This window comes from Semicossyphus pulcher, unplaced genomic scaffold (genome assembly GCF_022749685.1).
Source record: "Semicossyphus pulcher isolate SPU_LCO1_2020_fin unplaced genomic scaffold, fSemPul1.0.p SCAF_9, whole genome shotgun sequence".
Classification (NCBI taxonomy): Eukaryota; Metazoa; Chordata; class Actinopteri; order Labriformes; family Labridae; genus Semicossyphus; species Semicossyphus pulcher.
This window is the reverse complement of record NW_027211770.1, coordinates 9,391,584-9,413,699: the sequence shown is the minus strand read 5'-3', so window position 1 is coordinate 9,413,699 and position 22,116 is coordinate 9,391,584. Positions and strand designations below refer to the sequence as shown.

At 44.4% G+C, this 22,116-nt stretch overlaps 1 protein-coding gene across 1 annotated transcript in view; it reads left to right on the top strand.

Moving 5' to 3' along the window:
- Positions 1 to 22,116, top strand: part of znf407 (zinc finger protein 407) — a 173,265-nt gene that overhangs the window by 78,678 nt on the left and 72,471 nt on the right. The window lies entirely within an intron of this gene.

Below are 22,116 nucleotides of genomic sequence, written 5' to 3'. Positions count from 1 at the left end.
GACACATTTAAATAAACGAAAGGGCCCTTGAAACGAATTATCTTCAAAATAATAGGTTAACTTGCTCCTCGTTACGAGTTATGCTAGCTATTTAACTAGCTATCTGATGCTAGGTGACAGGAGCAGTGGTGACGCAAGGGTAAGGGTGGAAAAAACAGCTGTGACGCAAATAGGAAATCCTACGTAGACCAGACCGTCTCATTTCAGTTCAGCTTTAACGGTTTACGCAGGCTATGAATGGTGCATCCTCTGTGGACCGCCTCCTTAGAAGGCTGCAGCCCCTGGATTGGGACACAGCTAATTTATCATGCAGCCCTACAAGTTAGCCAAAAGACATTCAAGCTAGCCACCCTTTATACACTGCAGCCTTATGAGCCAAATAAAGGCTTTCCTGTTGGTTTCTTATCATTCAGAGTCCACCTACAGCTCAAACTCAGGAAGAACATGTTCAAAACACATGATTTTCATCAGTGTGCCTATTTCCATATAAGGAAAAGTGTTTTTCCCTACACCTTCATGTAATCCAGTCATCCCTTTACAATAAGCCCCCACTAATGAGTGAAGCAGACAACACTGGTCAGATGACCGGCTTTAAATATAAGGCTAATATTAGCCCATGTATCGTTATAACCCCTGTGGGGAAGAGGAATCAGAGGGGAGGATGGGTGAGATGACAGACTCCAACTCTCTGACAGGTTCTGGGTGAGAGGGAGAGAGAGGGGGGGGGGGGAGAGGGAGAGAGAGCTGAACTGTTATAAAGTGACACAACTGGGTCTTCGTCTCAGTCACACCACCACTCCTCACTGCAGGCACTGAGCGGAGACGAGGGCTTTTTGTCCTTTTGTCTGCCTGCATGTGTGTGCGTTCTGGTTGTTGTACACTTTTGAGGACCCCGGCCTCTATGCTGTTTGATTGTAACGATCTGAAAAGGAGTTATTGTAACATTTTGCATTGTGGCTCAGAATCATAATAGGAAGTTGTCACTTTTGTTATCACCCACTTGTAATGTGATACTGAGTTGAATTATCCCCGTTCCTCAGCGCGTTTTCATCTGAATTTATAATCTGCCTTATTTAGATAATGGATGCACAGTGAGAGGCAGCCTGCAGGGAAGATGCTCCAAAATCTGCACAACTATTCCCTCTTGTTAGATTGTATTGATTTTGATGGAGTGTTGTACATAAAGAATGCTTTTTCCTGCTCATTCACAGGAGAACAATACAGTGATGTTGATTGTAAAACAGGATACAAGTTTATTTCTGAGCACGGTTTTAAACTACAGCAAAGAAAAAACACCTCTAAGGAGACGCGTTGAATAAATTGTGGATACATTTTATTTCACCTCATAGTGGATTTGTATAATCTTCACTTTTGTTGTAATTTACCGTTGTAACCTTGGCGTGCGCCTCAGTGTGTGTGTTGTGTGTAACGGTGGGTCTGCAGGCACCTAAACCAACACTTGAACAACAAGGGAGTGGCCTGAGAGCCTGACTGACAGCAGCGACCTTGGCTCAATTGCTTGTAATTAGTTCTTTAAAAACAGGGCGCCAAAAGACAACTGACCTGTCTCACATACCTGTTTTCATTGGTAATTGTTAAAACGCCTGCCATTTACACGCTTGTAATAATAAACTCCTTGAACTAATACACTCATCACTCTTGAAACGGGAGCGCTGGCAGCTCAGAAGAAAGATATATTTGTTTTAGTCGAGGAAAAACGGTCATGATACCAGCAGCTGGAGAGAGTGTTTTCAGTGTTTTGGAGGAGATGTCTAATTGCTAAAATCTGCTCACAGTTTTGCTCGAGTGTCGATGCTGTTTATTCCACAGCGTTACTGTATGTCTGAGCCAAGTACGCGGGTGCTAAAATCCCTCGGAAGAAAACAGAAAACCAGGTGAAAAGGCATGAACACAGATCCAGAAATAGCTAGCATGATGCATGCAGCGCAGGTGGGATGACTCACAAAATAAAGAGAGAGGGATATTCAGAGCATCTGTTATTACGTGACTGTGGTGAGATGATTTTAGAGAAGAGGATACTCGTGTAGTCTTAGACAGCCAATAGCAGAGTTATCATTTAGATTTTGTGCCTTTTTTAGTGTCTAAATGTGTCCGTTTTGTCATTTGTAGTTGGTGTTTTCTTCTGAATTTATGTTTTGCATGTAGGGGTGGTCTGAAATGTATATTACGGTATTTTTTGGGGCTTTTTGCGGTAACGTTATTTAATCGCGGTTTTACAAAATGAAAAGGGGTCAATGTAAGGGAACATATCGTAGCAAAGAAAAAGGACTTTTAAAGGTTCATTGGTGCAAAATAGTAATGAAAATGAGGTAAAGGCCTGGCCTTCATGTGTTCAGGGAGGAGTAGCCTGGTTAAAGCTGTATTGGTGAGAATCCTGGGTCAGAGCAATGAAGAATATTTGGGGAAGAAATCTAAGTTTCTAAGACTTTCTTCTTAATATCCTCACTCAGCGCTGTTTTGTCCTCTTCTGGCTTTAAGGTATCGGAATCTATTAGAGGGAGGACTAACAGGAAATTATACTGTACCAGATCAGTGTCTTCATATGGTAAATGGACTGGACTTACATCGCGCTGTTCTAGTCTTTGCAACCACTCAAAGCAGCTTTTCACACAGTGATGGCAGAGGCTGCTACGTAAAGTGCCCAACTGTCAATCAGTCATCATACCCGTTGGCTATGCCACCGGGAGCAATTTGGGGTTCAATGTCTTACCCATGGACACTTCAACATGTCGACTGAGGGAGCTCGGGATCGAACCACCAACCTTCCAAATGAAAGACGACCGACTCTACCACAGCCGCCCCATATACATATAAATAGTTAACAATTATTATTTGGGTCTTTTAAGTGTATTTTCTTCTAACAAAACAAAATTCACCTCTACTTTACACACTCGGTACAGGCTCGGACACCCGCCTGAAAAAGTTGAAACGAAAGCTTTTTTTGACAAAATCTGTGTCGTCGCAGACTGTGTTGAAACCGGTATATCGCCCACCCCTATTTGCACGGGTGGAAAATTCTGCATTGAATCTACATCAAAACAAAAATGATGTGATCGTAGTTCCTTTTAATAAACCTGAAACATCAGTAGTCCAGAATTCCAGCACCACGTTTGTTCCTACATGTTCACACGGCAGAAGTGATATATATTCGTTGCTGTGGACGGTTACGTCGCTGTGCCAGGGGCCCAGCTCGGCTGAGCGGGCATCTGGCTTTTGCAGCGCCGGGCTCTGGGCTTGCAGCCGCGTCCCAGCATGCCGTGCAGCACGGCCATATTGCCCCGGCACCGAGGGCTGGGACTGTCCAGGCTTGACGGGTGGAGCAGGGGCGGAAGAGCCCTGCGTGGAGCCAGCATGGTGGCAATATGGACCACACGGAGCAGGCAGGGGTCAAGTCACACAAAAAACCACCAGCCAGTGTGTGTGCAGGGCGTGTGTGTGTGTGTGTGTGTGTGTGTGAGGGAGGAAAAGAAGAGCGTTAACAGTGAGATAGGGAGATACAGAGTAGATAAAGACAACCCTTAATTCGTTATAATAAATCCTTTCCCTTAATTATTGATAATGAATCTGCTCTTTAATCTTCCTCTTTCTTCCTTCCCTTATCTGCCCGTGTCAGCACTTTGCCTCTCTGGCTTGGTGTTGGGTGGTAAAGGCCTAGTTTTCAGCCACCCAAGGGCAGCAGTCAGTAACATCCCGTGCTGCCGGTACTGTAAGCGGGAATGTGATCAGCAGCATAGAGAAAAGGCAGCAGGAAAATATGAAGTTTAAAGTAGCAAAGGATATGTGCACTCACTCATCGTCAACCCTTGGAAACAAACACATAAAAAGCCAATGATTTTATCTTGTTTTTATCTACAACACAGAACAAATAAACGTCATATTACACCTACGGCAACAACCAGTGAGTTGTACTGTAGTGCTGACCAACACACACCCATAATCAATGCCGTGTAGTAATCTTAGTGCAACATCAGCGGGCTGATTTTGTGTGCTTGCACTCATGAAGCCCCAATTTCCCAGAGGTCTGTGCAGCTCACGTAGTCCCAGCGTGGTACTGGCAAGGCCTCAGCGACCCCTAGCTCACCTTTGTGTTTGCTGGCTGCTTGTTTGAACAGGAGCCAGCGGACAGCGCCTCGCTGTTTACCCTACTCAATATTTCATGGAGAATGAACACTCGCAGAATGAGGGATCGCGTTAATATTGCTGTTAAAATTAAGCGATAATTAAAATTTGTTAGTTTAAAAGCCATTGCAGTCTATAAAAGTTTGATTACTGGAAAATTAGGTGCATTAAGTTTTTATGGGTTGGCCCGTGCTATCGCTTGGGAACGATTTTTATGCACTTGTCATGGGCATATGGTGCAGAGTTGTGGGAGTGTGTGTGTGTGCTTGTGGGTTGGTGGGTGTGAGGGAGGCGTATTGGTTCTCTGAAAAGCTGACACACTGAAATACAAAAATCTCCACCCATGTGGTCTTACTCATCATAAGTTAAAACACAGTAATGCCACAGCCTGGTAGAACAACTGTGACAAAATGCCAATTATAAATCTGAGCCTGTGAGGGAGGTCAGAGGTCATATACGTCTTAGCTACTTTATGGCCAGTGATGACACATCAGCACTCGTGTGAAGGCTGCGTGGTGTTGTTGGTCACTCTGACGTGCAGCTCTCGGTGCACTGAGGTCCTATCTGCTCCTATTACTAATAATAATGTTAGTTAGCCGTCGACAGCTCGTCCCAGAGTTGTAAGCCACTCGTCATGTCAGAGCGCCGTGACCTTGACTTGTGGAATAAATCTGCAGCAGTGCTTTGTCTTCTCATACCAGCATCTCCCTCACCTCGGCAGCCCACCTCCAACAGTCCCTCCATCTTTTGAAGTTTTTCTCTGCATGAGAATGATGTCACCCAGCGCTGAAACCCAAGTGACATTACTCAACCAGACAAGAACGGAGAATGTGCACAGTTCACCTTCATATTCATTTCACATCCCGTGGCACAGAACCAGGCAGTTACACACTGACACAATTGTGCGGCTAACTGTTGACAGCGGTTGGACATTATGCACAGTGGGACTGTGGAAAAACTGGGCTGTTGCCAGCCTGTTTTTCTTTTCTATTGAAACATCAGACTGTCATGGTAGAAATGGATGTTGCCAGGCATCACTAATGAGCCAATTAATCAATGAATTAGCTGAGCAGCGATTAAATTAATGCGAGCTGGACGGGCGAGCGGCAGTCGTGGATATATCCTGGGGAAGGTGATTAACACACACACACAGAGAACAGGCAGCGATCAACAAGGCCACGATTAAGTTGGACAACTTCCTGAACTTTTCTCTTTTCAGCTAAATATAGAACGGCTTAATTCACTTTGTTTCATGTGGACCACAGAAATGTTATCATGTGTTCCCCTGTGGCTACTCTGCGCTGCTATTATGCTGTGGAACTCCAGGAAGATTGAGATGTGTTTACTTACATCGTTTTTTTTATTACATGACATAATGAGAATAATTTCCCTATCATTAAGAAAGCTTTCCTTTTTAGATTTCTCTATCGTAGTAATTTTTTAATGAAATTAATAAGAGAAAGTGTGATTTACAGGGATGAGAATTTAAGGAAAGATATTCAAAAATGTCCAGAAGTCTGAGGGACACTGTCATACTGTGCTACAAGTAAGATCCATAATAATAAAATCATTTAAATACGTGAGATGCTTAGAAAAAAAACCCTTTTCACTCATACGCATAACATTATTTTCTCAATTATTTGGTTAAAGATATAATCTCGAAGATTTCTATTTAAATAAATGTCTGTTAAGTCACCATCTATCGCCGAATGAGGTAACACAATGGTGATTGAGCCTCAGTAATCTACTATGGCTGAACAAACAAAGGAAAGATCGATGACTGCAGATACAACTTCAAAAATAAGTGAAAATCCAAAGAAAAAGAAACAAACTCGACGCTCAGATGAAGGCAAACTAAAAACTAAAACTAAAAAGGAAAGCAACTGTCAGAGAGGAAAATCAAGAGTTACAACCGGAGCCAACCGTGGACGTCATACAGGCAACACTGTCTGGATATCTGGGAAGTGTGCTCCTGCAATTACCGTTTATCGCCATAGGTGCCTCCAAAGAGAACGAAACTGATCTTCGAGATTTTACATACTTTAACATACAACTCACAACATGAGACACACAGCAAGCTTATTTGTATCTTCTGAAATCAGATGTGCCTGTGCGGGCTGTGTGTGTGTCAGTTTCATTTGTTGTGTATCATATAAGCTGATGCAGCATTGTTAGGGACAGGGCCTTTCAAAGTTGTGTCTGGGGCCTGTGCAGCAGACAGTCTTGAGCGGGGGGCCTCCAGCAGAAAGAGGAACAGTCTCATCTCACAGCGGGATAAATATCTGGAATTTCTTCCATTTAGAGGATTTACAAGATGTGACTTTTTTGCAATTTTAGTTGTTACCCCTCACACTCTCATCTCCTCATGAACAGAGTAAATAGTTCTATGATTCACCACTAATCAGTAGGGCCAAATGCTCGTGGTCTTTCGGACCAACCAACAGGTCCACCTGATTTCAGGAGCCTTGTGTGTGGGTGTGTTTAGTGTTTAGCATAAAACAATGCAGAACTCAGCTCTGTGTGGGCGACGAGTCCAGCACTGTACCACATCATCTCCCCCTGTCCGAAGTCCCCCCCTCCACACTCTGCATGAGCCGAGATGTTATAGAAAGGGGGAGGCGGGTGGGTGGCTGTGTTGGGGAGGCTCCGTTGATTATGTGACATCCTCCGGAAGAGCGCTGGAGTTGTTTCCTCCATTACTTAGAGGGGGAAAAAAGAGGCCTTTTCACTATTGAGACTGTCACTCTCAATTTGTGCTAACGGTAAGCATGCACAAGGCCTCCTGGATATTCCCCCCCACCTGCTCTCACCCCACTCCCACTCACCCCCCCTAACACACCCACCCACACCATCCCAACCTCCCCTCCCCCTGCAGCGGATCGCCGTGGTGACAGTTTGATTAGATCATCAATCGTGGCCGTTAACAGCGGTTTTCCTGAGCACCTGGACCGGCAGGTCACAGCTGGCTCTGAGCTACCGCTGTCCCCCTGACCCAGAGCTGTGTGTGCATGTCTGTGTGCATGTGTGTGTGTGCATGTGTGTCTGTGTGTGTGTGTGTGTGTGCGTGTGTGGAAGTATGCTTGCAGAGAAACATGCAGTTCAGTTGTTTTTTTGTGTGCAAAAGCAGCTCTTTGTACTGTATTTGTGTGTTGAACAGTCCTTGTAAGTCCCTGTGTGTGGCGAGCGATGTTGGATTTTATGCAGATATCCGATATATTAGGCACATGTGTTTTTTCCACCTAATTGCAGAGAACATCAAGTCTCCCCTGTAGTGGAATTGATATCATGCCTACTCTTATTGTAGTGGCCAAAAACTGCCTTAAAGCAGACATCTTGCACCCTTCTTCAAGCTTGATGGAAGGTACAGAAGGTCACGTGTGTGATATCTCACGTTTCTGAGCGCACCTGGATGCAACATTCCCCTGAAACAAGGCCGTAAGGGAGATATGCCCGGACTTGTTTACTGCACCTACTACGGAGACATCAGTGATCGCTCCCGACGGATTTTTTTTATCGTGTGGGCGTCCATGAATATGTAAGTTAGTTTTGCACTGATGTTTATATTACTCTCTGTTAGCGTCAGCTTTGGCCGCGAGTGTATTTTCGGCGTGTTTGATGTTGTTAGGGAATGCGAGCTAACTGTTAGCTAGTTAAGAGTTGTGAAAGTTGTTTAACTTCTATTCACTGGCTCGAGTTTCTTTGACTTTTTAGTCTCTATTTGTATACTGTTCATAACATTGTGCAGGCAGCGCAAACTTGTGCCGAGTTCATGTTGTAGCATTACGTCAAGCTTTTTTTTGGGAATCATCGAGCATTTAGGCAGAATAAAAGCAGAAAAAAATGACATATCAGCTGATGCCGATATGTCATTTTCAAGCCATAATCTGCAGATACAGATAATGTGCAGATAATATTGTGCATAATGTCATACAGACACCCTGCCATCCCATGATTTTGAAAGGACCAGAGTGCAGAGCAGAGCTTTATTTGAATTTCCTGTGCTGCTCCGTTCAATACAAATGCATTCCCTCAGGGCCCTTTAGACCCTCCTTGTTATTTTCTGATATCTGTTTTTGTCTGACCCCGGAGGTCAAAACACTAATGGATGCTTCATTTTTTAGTGGTGAGAGACTGCTCCATGGAAAAAGAAGCTACCAACAGGTGAAAATATGAGCGTTTCTGCACTAAAAGAGGCTGCGTGAAGATTACAATTAGAGGGATGAAGTGAAAATGAAGCACACATCTGTATTTGTGTGTTTCCTACATACTTCCTGCAGCATTGTTCCCCGTGTTTGCAGATACAAAGATACAAATGTAGCAGTTAAGGCTGTTCATCCGTAGCACCACACACACACTCTTTACCGTAGCTACGACACGGTGCACTTTAAGAACACACACATACATAAATTCACCTGCTTCCCCGCGTTGTCTTCGGCGGCTGTATCAGCTTCCTCGTCGTTCTGGTAAAGCAGTTAAATTTATGGGCTAACAATAATGGGACAAAGTGTGTGTCTCATTGCGATTCCTCAGGTATTCCATGATTAAATAAACGTCCCCGGTCTTTTCATAAAGCTTGTTTATGGCAGCGTGGCACCATATGCTACTGCTTCCACCCCACCCACCCATCTCTCTCTCTCCCTCTCTCTCTCTCTGTTTAATTCTCTCTCTTTCTCTTTGTCTCTCCCTCCGTTTTTCTCCATGCTTCATACACTGCCCTACACCGCCTCTACCAGATGCAGGCTCGCCATTATTCTGTGGCGGAGTCGTGGTGGAGAAGCTAAAGTTGTGAATTAACATGTAGAAGCCATTACAGAGAGATGATGATATCCATCTGCGCCGCTCATAGGTGCTACTTAGTGAATTGTCTGCGCTGTAATGGCAGAAACAGTAACAATGTGAGTCTGTTTTACCCGCTGCATGCTCTGGTCCCGCCTTTTCGCATAAGTAGGTGCTCGGGTTTGACTTATTCACCGGCTGCTGTTGACTTTTTGAGCTCTTTGTGGTTTGAAATGTAGTTATGAAACAATTTAATACGCTTCAAGGGGCCATATCTTTTAAATTATTTATATATATATATATAAAGTTGAAAACGCTGAAATCGACCAATCGCCTTTCACCGTCATTCACCTCAGGCTGCCTTCTTGCACGAGCTTGTAGTCTAGTCGTCTAGATTTCAACTTACCATTCTGATACCTCCTGGTGATTCTGGCTCGGACATATAAGGCTGAATAACCAATCCTAGAGCAGCCATGTTTTTGTACAACTTTGGAGTGACAGTGCAGTGAGGCTGCTCCCCCACGTGGGAACGCACATGTGGGGGAGTGGCTACGCGGTCACTCCAAATACTGTCAGCCAATCGTGGCTAAGGTCTAACCTTTGAATGGCAAAATAACCTGTTTGTTTCAGGAGGAAGGAGAGGCTCAGAAAAATAATACAATTAAAATATGTATAACATTTTTAAAAAGAAACAAAACTTTACCAAAGTGAATCAAAAACATAGCTAACATATGTCCCCTTTAACATTGTTTAATTGTGTATTTAATATTTGAAATGATTACCAAACTCGTCATTTTATCTCGGTGCACTTTTGCAGTTCGAGGAAGATGTTGCTGACTGAGGATACACTGAATTCAAATTGTATAACATATAATTAATCTGCCTTTTCTTAAAACACACTCTTAACATTTAACTAAAACTGAATTTAATTCAAAAAAGTGTAGTTTTTGTAAAAGCTTAGGACTATAAAATACATGATAAAAGCATTGAAACTGAAACACAACACAAGCTAGAGTCCAAATTAGAATGATTCTGCTCGTCTCTGCTCTTCAGGCAGGTCAGCATGTCAAATACAGAAGATCAGTTAATCACATTTTTTTAATACAGAGTTTGAAGAGTGTAAATATATAAATAAATGATATGTGCAAAGCATTTGTTACACATCCATGAACCCTATCGCTCATGTTTCATGCCACTCCCGTCGTCTGCGGCTGGACGGTTTTGACTACGCAAACTCAGGCAAAACAGCACAAGTTGGGACGGGTAATTAATTCTCCAGAGCCGCGTACGACTAAGTGTGTGTGTGTGTGTGTGTGTGTGTGTGTGTGTGTGTGTCAGGGGATACTTAAAGAAAAAACAGTTGCTACAAAGCAAAGTCAGAAAAGCAATTAACTCCTCCAGCCGGGACATGGCAGTAAACACGTGTGATTGTTCACTATATTGTCTTACTGGTGCTGCAGTTGCTTCTAATAGAAGTCCAGAGACACAGAGAGAGACTGAGTCTGTGCACTCAGGACTTTTGTTGTGATTATTAATGGCCGTTTCACATTAACCCCGTCGTGCTAATATGCTCGACAATGGCCCAAATCACCTGAGCGATGAGGACGATGGAGGCGGCTCTGTCCCCCCCTCGTCCAGCCGACTCTGTAGCAGCTCCCCGACTATCCCCCCCAACCCAATGACCAAGATTAATGAAAGCTCCGCCGTTTTTAATTAGCACGGCCGCAGTCATCAATTACGTCTGCCCCACCCCAAATACAAATATTGTTATATTTGGGGGGAAAATTCTTGATTTATTTCATTGTGGTGGCCGGAGGAGTGAGATGAATGGCCTCCCATCATGGTCATTTGCAGGGATGAGGAGGAGGAGAAGGAGAGAGAGGGGTGGGGTAATAAGATCACGGGAGGGTGGGGGGTGTACAGTAGAGTAGAGGACGTGGACAGGGCCAGCCAGGGAAAGCTAAGTCTACAGGGAGAGACCAGTCTGGGTCTCAGCGCTCCTGTGCAGGGATCAGACTCCAACTGTCTACCAACTTAATTAGACTTTCCTTGAACCCAGAGCTGCGCTGATACAAGTTATTCTCGTGCTGATAGAAGACGGAGGAGATTGTGTAGTTAAAGGACCGATCGTGCCACCTAATACTGGCCTCCGACAAAACATCTGCTCGAAAAAGTGCATCAATCGCCCTCTTTCATTTGCTTAAATCCTGATTAAAGTATTGTCTGATCCCAGTTGATGATAAAGAAAAAGTCATGGGATAAAACACAGAGCTGGTCTTCTGTTTCATGCTAGTTAAACGCTTATGGTCGCCTTTAGTGTTATGTCCTAAAATCTAGAGTAAGGCAGGTTAACAGAAGACAAAGAGCGTTTACTTAGATGAGTGAGTGTAGTTTTTGGAGAGTGATATTTGTCTTTCCTTCCTGATTTTCCTTTTTTGATTGGCTTCTTCTCTTTGGTGAAGGTGATTCAAGGATTCTAAGTTATGAGTCTCAATCTTTATTTACACATCTACATAGAAATGTAGAGTCTGTAGGCAGGGGCGTGGACTTTTAGTATGGGAACTGTTCTGGTTTCTGTTTGTAGTAAGCTTGTAGTTCAAGTAGGATTGACCAGGTAGCGGCATATGCAGCAAAAGCAGGCGGAACGTAATCCTCCGTAACGACATCCCGGCATCTCCATAAACAGACATCTGCAGCAAGCTCAGCTAACAATCTGTTCTCGATCTAAAATTCAACTTGAGATAAATTCCCTTGACGCTGTGTCACGAAAGCCGTTCAGCATTCAGATTTCCCGACTTCCTCAACAACATCAGAAATGATTGATCCGACCTCCGTTCAACAAATGAGCATTTTAAAAATAGTTTTCTTCTCCTCTTGATGACAGACCCGACAAAGTTTCACTTTGACTTTAGCGAAATTCGCTACACTTTTGATCTGAACGCACGCTCTCTACTCAAGTTGCGAACTGGACTGTAAACAATGCAGCGCATGGAAAACGAAGTCTGAGCTGGAAGTCGTTTATCGCTAAACTCTGGCTAAACCAGACACGGCCGTCATGTTCACAGCTGTCCCCAGAGGCTGTATCGTTGAGATAGAAGATAGCCGATGTGTTCCGAGACTGTGAATATAGACTCATACAGACTATACTAAAAAAATCAAATTAAAACACTTCACTGTTGAAATCTATGAAAACACTAACTAGTGTGTTTCTCCATGTCTGATCTGCATGTCTGCTTTTAACCGTGAATAAAGTGTGTGTGGTCAGACACAGGACAGCTGTGTGATCATTTCTCTGTTACTAACTTTGCCTTGTCTTCCCCCCTCCAACACTTCCAGCTGCTCCAGCACTCTTCCCTTATTCTTACTGGAACAAATTTGCATGATGTTTCTACGAGGGTCCGACTGTGATACTACCCCTTCAAGCTCTCATGTTGCACTCTCGATACCCTTATTAGATTATAACTTGTATTTTCTCTTGTAAAGGATCCGTGGATCTTGGCTTGTATCATACTAAGCGCTGGATGTTAGTATCCGTTGGCTGGGTCAGCAGCAGTCCCGACGGGGGCATCTTTGAGAAAATAAAGCGAACATGTTCCTCTTGTCACTTTTGATATGCTGTTTACATCCTGAATTGGCAGCCACGTCGAGGCTGCTGGCTCAATCTTTGCCCCGCACATCACATCCCTCATTACAGTTTATATACCAAGCAAGGGCACTTAATCCATAGAGCTAGGTGTTGAAAATAAGACAGCATTAGCGGAATACTCTGCTACAACTTAATGGGTTCGTCCTTGTGAGAAGAAATAGGACCTGTGCCAGATCCTTTTTTTTTCCTCTCTCTCTGTTTTTCTAACACTCTGATTCAGAGGTTTGCGTCTGAATGTGCTCCGTCTGGTATATTTCAGTGTTAGTGAGTGCAGACTGGACCCATGTAGTTAAATCCTGCCGTCCAGCTTGTTCTGATCCGACACAGAGAGAAAGAAAGAGTGCAAACAGACTATTTAAATTGAATCTCTGCCTTTTCTTTGCTCTTGACTTTGCGGGCTCCTTCTTTAACCGAGACTAAACTTGCTTTTCGTCTATTTGCATTCTTGTATAAATGTAGTTATGAAGAAAAATAAACTCTTCCCTGAACCACTTATTTAAAAAAAGAAAGAAAACACATCAGTTCATAAATGATTAGCCTCCCTTCCTGCACTTCTACACATTTCGCTAATATCAGACTACAACTTGTCCTCATAATAATGCGACTATGCTGGTTTATGACTTGAAGATGTGCGCGGCTCATTTTCTGTGGTTTGGGAGTTTGGGAGTTTGCGCTGCGGTGAGCCACCAGCCCATTTCACTTGTGCCGGCCACACAAATACACACACACACACACACAGATTTTATACCCTTACTGCCACGGCCATCGCCTGCCCACTGACTCCAGAGAGAAGGGTGGGAAACATCCTGAATATTTTATGAAGCTCGGGAACCCCACCTCTGTCTTCCCCACCCTGCAATCCACCGCTGCCGTGTCCAGCAGTGCGCACACACACAAACACACACGCGCGCACACACCAGCAGAAAACAGAAATAATGTTTTAAATGCAATCATTGTCAGGCCCAAACAATGTCATTTATCAAGGGAGCATTTGGGACTGTATAATAAGTTTCACATTATTAATACAATTTTTCATCCTCTGTCAAGCCTATCTGATTTATGGCACGCGTGTGATCTAAGGTGATCATTGAATTACAATTCCAGTAATAAGAGAGAGAATGGACCTGGTCTTTTACTTCTGCCCAGTGGAGCACGCACAATCGCACACACACACACACAAACACAAACGCACAAAAATCCCAGATAAACAAGCCTCCAGTTGCAACACGCGGCAATTACACACAACATACAACAGCAGTCGCAGCCGCCCTATCTGTGTTAGAACTTTTATCCGACATAGCACGCAGCGAATTCGCTAAATATTTGTGATTCAAACCAATACGGCAGCTTCCTAATTTCAGTGAGAGAAATAGGAGTGGGGGGAAAAAACAAATGAACCCCGGCCCTGTTAATTAGATAAGGGACAAAGCTCATTATTCTAAAATGATACGGGGCCCACAGAGTAAATATGAGCGGCCTGTTAGGGGCTCGGTAATGGGACGGAGATGCACGTCGTTACAGGGCCGAATGATTTACAGCGAGATGCTCTTTGATGTATAGACTGTACCTTTTATTAAGTGGCTGTCGTTACGGTCACTGGCTCAGTCATTTCCCTTTGTGTCTAATCAAAATCCATAACCAGACACCCCCGACTGTCCAGACCCGGACGCTCCAGATGAAGGGGGGGGACATTACGGGAATGTCGGCATGCCCCCTTCCTCTCCTCAGCCTCAGCTCGCGTTCAGCAGAAAGCTTACAGGAGATGCTCATGATGCAGATAATATAATCTAACAAACAACAGCAGCACATAAACAAATGGAGCTGTGAAATAATGTTGAGGTAATTAAATAACAAAGACAGACTCCCATCATAACATTTGGATCCAGTTTGAACAAGTATTCGCACTATTAGCAGTCGTGCTTGGGCTTTATCGGATTAGCTCGCTGTTGAGGGCCCGGTGATCGGCGTCGTACATCATCCTGTTTGATTTCAGTTTGGAGCGAATTTGGGGAAGCTGCTAATTGGATTGCGCGAGTGTAGCCCCGGTTAAAGATGGTAAACAGCAGAGCAGACTTGTCCCCCAACTCTCAGCCCCACAGGCTTCAGCTCTCCTCAGGATCGCCACAATTTATGACACATTTTCTCTGTATTCTTAAAAGATAATTAGGTTTATCACCCGTTCCTTCCCCTCGCAGCCCCCCTCTCCTTCCCTTTTGTGTACCTGCGAGCGCACAATCGCAGCATAAAAACATAAATATTTCTGCAGCACAGCAGCGCTGGCAGGTGAGCCTAATGAAATTCTAGGAGTGTAATTTGATTTACGAGGTGCTAATGCGGCCTGATATTAGAGAGAAAAAGCTCTGATATGGCTGCCTTGTGCTGTATTTAAGGCCTATCAGAAGCCTGATAAAGAGCATCCTGTCCTCAGCACTGCGCCTGAGTTATTGTTGCAGATATTCATATTGATAGTAATTCTTCCCGACGCAATTTAGTGCCGGCAATATATAAATATGGAGATAATAGTTAATTTTGGTGGCTGCTCAGATTGCGACGCTTTAAATTCAAGACTTAGACGAAAAAAAAACATTGAGCTGTGAAGCATCTGGACACTTTTTAAAGTGCCGTTTAAAGGATGTGAGCGCCGCTTCGGAAGAGGCCTTTGACCGAACCGCATCACACAAATCACATTTCTAGTGCTGCTAATTTCAGCAGGAGGCTTTTTGGAGCTCTTGATTTGTCGTTTTTTTTCTGGTTGAAACATTTTGATGAATAGTCTGATATCCACAAAACCTATTAGGCCTTTAAATTAACCGAGTCTGGAAACGAGACATCACACGAGCGCGCGCACACACAGAGGAAGAGATCATCTCAGGCTGTTTGCTTCAGAGTCATGTTGTTTCATTGTCTTAAAAAAAGACTGTAATTTAACACTTTATGTGTGTGTGTTACAATGTGCACACGGGTTTGTGTGTGTGTGTGTGTGTGTGCGTACACAAATTTAAGTCTGTGTGCTTCAAAGTGTGTTTGGGGCTGTTGAGCTATGGCTCATAATAAAAACAGGCAATAACAGGGCCACCACAGAGGGACCTGGCCTTTGTGCCTCCCTGCCCTCCCCCCCCCACCGCTCCCCTCTCCCCTCCATGCCACCTCCTTCTCCTCATGGCCTCTCCCCACCCCCTAAGTTATGGGCTGAATAACAGCGCAACAATATTAAGATAACATTTCCTGATTGTTTGTCAGGCAGGAGGCTCCTTCACCCCGCTTTCATCACGTCCACCGTGTTCATTAAATTGACAATTTGTATTTGCCCTACAGCGGGATAAACAGGAGCTTATCTGATGGGCCTGGTCTTTTATTATTTATTTCATTATCTTTTTTTTTTTCCTCCCTCTCCTCCCCCTCTTTCTCCGGGGATTGAAGGTAAACATAAATCAGCGGCAGCATCTCTGTTGTGTGCTGTTGTTTATATTGCAGTCATATGCAGCAGCGGTCCTCTCCACGGAGCTTCATCTACAATGCTCTGCAGACACGTGTGGCCTCTTCATGGGGGTTTTAGCTGTTGTTTTGTGTGACATGCTGGCTGTACGCTCCTGCGGGCCTAAGTATCATATAACTCACATGATGTTTCACTTTAAAATGCCCTGCTGTTGAGATAATTCTTGGACTTTCTCTTCAGAGATCCTGCTCCTTCTTTCTGCTGCAGAGCTTGTTGTATCTGCAGCCGGCCTGAGATTGTTGTCTGTGTCCGCTTGAATGTTAACAAGCACCAATCAGGAGGCTGATTTGAGTACCTGCAGACCGCATTGACTGCAGCGCTTTCTAAAGCAGTTCTCCCAAGCACCGTGAGCGATGATGTTGCCCTGTTCGATATCTTACCCCGGGAACAAGCCTGTCGTCGGTCGACATTGTGCAGGCAAACGAAAAATAACGAAGCTAGCGTTCTTACTTAGGAAACACTTGTCCCAGAAATGTAATCTTTTACCCATTTTTTACCCAACACCCCCCTCTAATCAGGTTTCAATTGACTGCCACTGAAGGAAGAGCCTCTCCTCAGACACATGCGTAGGTCCGAACGCAGTCAGACAACATTTAAGGCTTACTCAGTCTTCCTCCCAATATCTCGGAGAGCTCAGGGCCAAATGATTTAATCTTCATTCAGCTAATTTAGTCTAGATTTAAGCTGCCGGGTTGTCGAAGTGCAGAGTGATGGAGTCTGAAAACAGGATGAGAGGGGAAGGGGAGAGAGGAGGGGAAAACGGAAGGAAGGAGGGAGGGAAACGGCGAGCGAGAGAGATAAAGATAGAGCGATGGAGGGAGGAAAGAGAGAGACGAGGGGAGGGAGAGAGGGGGGCTGAAGATGATGATCCATCCTGACCCTAGTGAATGCTGTCATGTTCCTCCCTCTAGGTAATCTCTCTCACTCACTCGCTATTTTGCATGTGAAAATGCTCTCCTGACAGTTGCATATCAGATAAATTTTCTCTCTTCCCCCCCCTCTCTTCACCAAATAAACAACAGTCTTCACTTTGAAGTTGTCTGTTTGTGTCAGTTTGGCTTGAGGCGAGAGCCGGCCTCTCTCTCTCTCTCTCTCTCTCTCTCTCCCTTTCTGTCTTTGTGTTGCAGTGTGAGAGCGGCGGCGGATTATTTCCTCTCCCCGACCGGCCAACACATCATGAAAAAAAACCACGGAAGGAATCTTTAGCTGTCCAAAAAGGCCGACACAATTAATGCAGTCAATTAAAAAAATCTGTTTGTTTGCACGCCAATTGAATTAGTGCGATGCTCTGCAGCATTAAACCAAACAGCTGGAGCAGGGGTGTCAGTCAGCTCAGCCCTGAGCTATAAAGTCAGATGTTTTTGTGGTTAAAACACACATTTGAATAATTTTCATCTATTTTTGCTCTTTATTATAAAAAAAATCACCTCTTTTTAACACACTGCTGTTGATTTTTAATCCAGAACACATGATTACAGTTAAACACACTCTCCCTCTCTCAGTTAAAGCGCCACCTCACCACTTGGGGGCGATAGTGAGCGTGTGGTAATGAGTCAGGTCTTTTTCTCCAGCCCCTGTTAGAGGTACAGTAACTCCTCCTGAGGGATTTCTATCACAATTAAGGCCAGTGTGGCCTGTGATGTTCTGACAGTAGCCCTGTATGCCTGAACTGACGACAGGATCACACCACAGTATAGATATGCTAATGAGTGACAGTATAGACACAGCAGCATGCAGCTTTCTGAACGTACAGGCACGAGGCCCACCTGGGTCTTTGAATAAATCTGCACCGCGTGTCAATCATGTCGCCTTGCTTCGTGATCAGAAGGGAAAAGAAAGGGTGGTGGAAATGTAGAGAGAGAGAGAGGGAGAGAGGGGGGAGAGATGTAATGAGCAGAAGTAGAACTTGCTCATAATTCAGATCTGTATGTACTGTTGCTTCTGCTGATCACAGTGAGACAATGTTAAGAAAAGCTGACAAATAATTCTCCTTTGTTGCATATTTTTATGTATGTGTTGTTTGAAAGGTTTAAACAGGTTTTATCTAGAGTTTGTAATCAAGCACTAATAAAACCAAGTTATCATATCAGAGATTTCAGTCTGATAAATGGCTGTTAATTCCTTATCTATTACCAAGTGGTGATTACTCCTCGGCCTTCTGATGACCGCCCTTTGCATTGGCAGGATTCTTTGATATAACAAACCGGGTTTTGAGTCCATGTACCTGGGAAAAATCCCAAGTGGCGTCCATCACCCGGTAGTTGTTTGTCTGCGTTGGAGAGCAGGTGGGAGCTGTGTACTGTTTTCATTACTATGACCCAACAAACAAAGAAAAGGTCAACATTACAGAGCATCAAACTTAAAAGATGAGGGCAAATTAGTTGAAGTAGAAATAAATTAATAGTTCAAATGAAGATGAGCAGTTAAATCAGTCAGCTTTTTCTGAAAACACACCTACAATTCGAACTTATCTCCATAGATGTATCCAAAGAGAACCAAACTGAGATTCAGGAATGCTACTTTTTTTGGCTGACCGCCAGGGTCAGCCCTACAAATGGGTCTGTATGTGAGTGAGTGAGTGAGTGATGGTACTTTCAGAGCCGTAGAGAGAGAGAGAGTTGTGACATCGCAATGGCGGATCATGGAGCATTTTGGACCTCCACTGACGCGACTCTCTGTCTATACGGCTCTGGATACTTTGTTCGAGGAGTAGGCGGGGCTGCTTCTCCGCTGTCCTCACCTACGTCCGCAGCGCGCACTGCTTTCAAACACGTTGTCATCGGCCTCATAAGGACAGCCCTTGTAACACATTGCCCACAAAAGCGCACATTGACCCAATGCGGGCAGCCACATACTAGGTTTTGACCGAGTCTGACTGCTGCCTTGGATCCAGCACCCGTCCCTCTGAAGTTTGTAGATGTGCACACAACTACTCTGGTACATGCCAGTGCATCTATTTTCATAATCACACAAGGAATCCATCGTTACTGCAGAACTTTATATGTGACATAAACGTGCTTCTTTCTAGATCTGTCATCATTTTAATTTGATTTTTGTTTGTTTATCTCTGGGGTACCTTGGTTGGTTTTTTGAAGAAACTTCAAAAAACTTCACGTATCAAAACTTATTATTCGGCCCTATGAATAGAGATCCTACAGCTGATTATAATGTATTAATTTCAGCATATTTAGGGCGCCGGTTTAGCTCAGCGGTTAAATCGGCGACTTTGTACTGAGGCTATAGTCCTCGATGCGGCGGCCCTGGGTTCAACTCCCGCCCTCGGCCCTTTGCCGCGTGTCATCCCTCTTCCCCCATTTCCGCCACTATCCACTGTCCTCTCTCTAAAATAAAGGTATAAAAAAAGCCCCAAAAAAAAGAAAGCATAGTATCATTATACCAACATCATCATTATTGTTCTCCAAGCAGGTTTATGTTAGAAACCTAAACATACAGTGAGAAACCAAAGCCGAAGATTTGCTGTCTGCTTTCCTAAAATCCTAAAATGTCACTTTGCTAAGATTCTCAGGCTGTGCTGAATCTAAAAAAGGTTCCTTTGGCAGCATTTATGAATTAATTTTAGTTGTTTGGTTGGTTCTCAATTCAGTTCTAGAATTCTTTCTAAAAAGTCTTCAGATATTTCACATTGGCAGACCTCTCTGTCTCTGTGACGTCTCTCTTTAGTCCTTTCTCCCTCCTTTGTGCACATGCAAAACTACACATGCATACACAAAATCACTCAACCCTTCTCTCTCTCTTTTCTCTCTGTGTCTTCCCTCTACCTCCTACCTTTGGTGTGTTTTGCATGGTGCCTGGCTGTTTAGAGGCAGTATGCATATGTATGGGCGAGACGGTGGATCGTGACGGGATCTGACATGCGGGGACAAGATCAAAGCGCTCCATCTGATCCCATAAAAACAGACGCAAACCCTCCTCTCATCCTTACAAAACCCCCACTGATAGTCAACTCTGCCAGCCCTGACTCCTCCATCTTCTCTCCTCTCCTCCTGCCTTTTTTTCTCTCTCTCTCTCTCGTTTCTCCCTCCATCCCAGCATGCCGCGTGCCCACGTCAAGGCCTGCCTGCCTGACTTTGCGATTACGCCCCGTGATAAACAATGGCCCGTTTAGCTCATAAAGCAGGAGTGTTGTGCATAATGCTTACAATAAAAGATAGCATCTCTTCACTCATCTTATTTACCTCTCCCACGGTGGCATGGGCGACGAGCTGTTCTATAAATACTGCAGGGAGGAAGGAAGAGGAAGGAAATACAGATGCAGACGTACATCTGTTGGTCAAATAAAGTCAGTTGATTAAAACAAGAGGCAAACATGCCTGTAGTAACGCGTGTTTCGGGTGTAAAGGCGCCATTTTAACGCTGCTCCGTCCTTCCTGGTAAGTGAGCTTAAAATGTCCTCTGAAAAAGTGTAGGATGACATCCATATCACATTTACATTCATCTTCATGCAACATATAGATTGATACGGAAGCCAGGACACATTTTCTTTTCTATCTTTCCCTCTCCCCATCTTTAATTCCCTCCTCTCCCGCCCTCCCTCTCATTCTCCTTTGCCCCCCTTCTTCCAGTAAGGAAGATGTATGAGTTTGAATTATTGATTCAGACACATGCTACATGCTGCTTGGAGTCATTATTTGTTCAGGTGAGTGTCATGCTGCTCGCTATGAAACAGATACCACGGGGATTAAGCGACACAATCAGGACTTAAAGACAGCCGCCCTCCCTAAAATAACATGGCCCTCGCTGCAAGACGAATGCTCCCCAAAAGCCGACTTCATTTGTTTATGACTCGCACATTAGTCATTCTGCGCCTAAATTATAGCGCGGGGGTAAAGATTAATTCAAGCACAGGCTTTTTCTATTGTTTTTACTTCTGTGTGTTTTCTTGAAGCCTTATAACACAGCAGATGAATATAGGTGCAAACATCCTACACAATGATATAAAAACAACAGACAAAAAAAAAACACACTGCTTTTGTCAGGTGGTAGGCGTCTGCATGAAGAACAGACAGATGTCCAGAGAAAGAGAGAACGCTGTGCATAGTAATACCTCTTTCGCACTGAAATTTGTTGCATTGACGCGGGTTTTTCTGACCCGGGAAGACCCGTTTATAGACGCTGATTGTCTCTTTTCCCATTGCCAGTGGAGTATCCTCCTGTCTGTCTGCTGCGTCTGACGGCACAAACGCGCCGGAGACAGGGTTAGTAAACAGCGAAGATGTTACAGTGGTTAGGTCTTTACTGTATCTTAAAATCATTCAGTGTATTTTTCAAAGTCGGCGCCGACAAATTTGGAACGATGTACGAGCGCTGCTGGGACGGAGTCGAGCGGAATTTGTAGCTGAGGTGACAAGGGGTCGCAGAAGATACCGATGGAGCATAGCAAAGTGCCAGAAAGGGGGCGGAGATTAGTGTGTCGACACAGGTTTTGTGTTCCCGTCAATGCAGATCGGAGCCATTGCGATAATTTCCCGGGTCTGAATGCCGATTGTAGCCTTTCCCACTAAGCAAAAAAGCAGAGTGTTAGCGGGCATTAGATGTTTTTTTGACCAGTGGGAAAGTGCCTTAAGAGTGGTCTGAAAAGGGCTTTTGGCACAATGCAACAAAATGACACTGGGTAAGATCTGATTTGTTCATAATGTGTTCTTAGAGAAGTAAAGATGGAGGGAAGCTCTGATACAGGAGCCTTAAGAGGAAGGTGGGAGGTAAAATGTTGCTAACTGTTCATTTAGCCCTGGCTAAGTGGTCAGGGACACCGGACAGGTGAACTCTATTCTCCCCACTGGCCCTGTGGGGTGTTTGTGTGTGTATGTGTGTGTGTGTGTGTGTGTGGACTGTAACAGAATTTCTCTAGTCCTCTGGGCCCTGGTGCAAAGCAGAGAATAAATGGTGGAGGTGGCAGGCCAGGACAGAAAAATCAATGCCTGCTTATACAGACATGACACACCAGCAGCCAACTGCATTCTCTGTGTGTTCTGTGTGTGTGTGTGTGTGTGTGTGTGTGTGTGTGTGTGTAGATGTACAGCACGCATTCATATGGCCC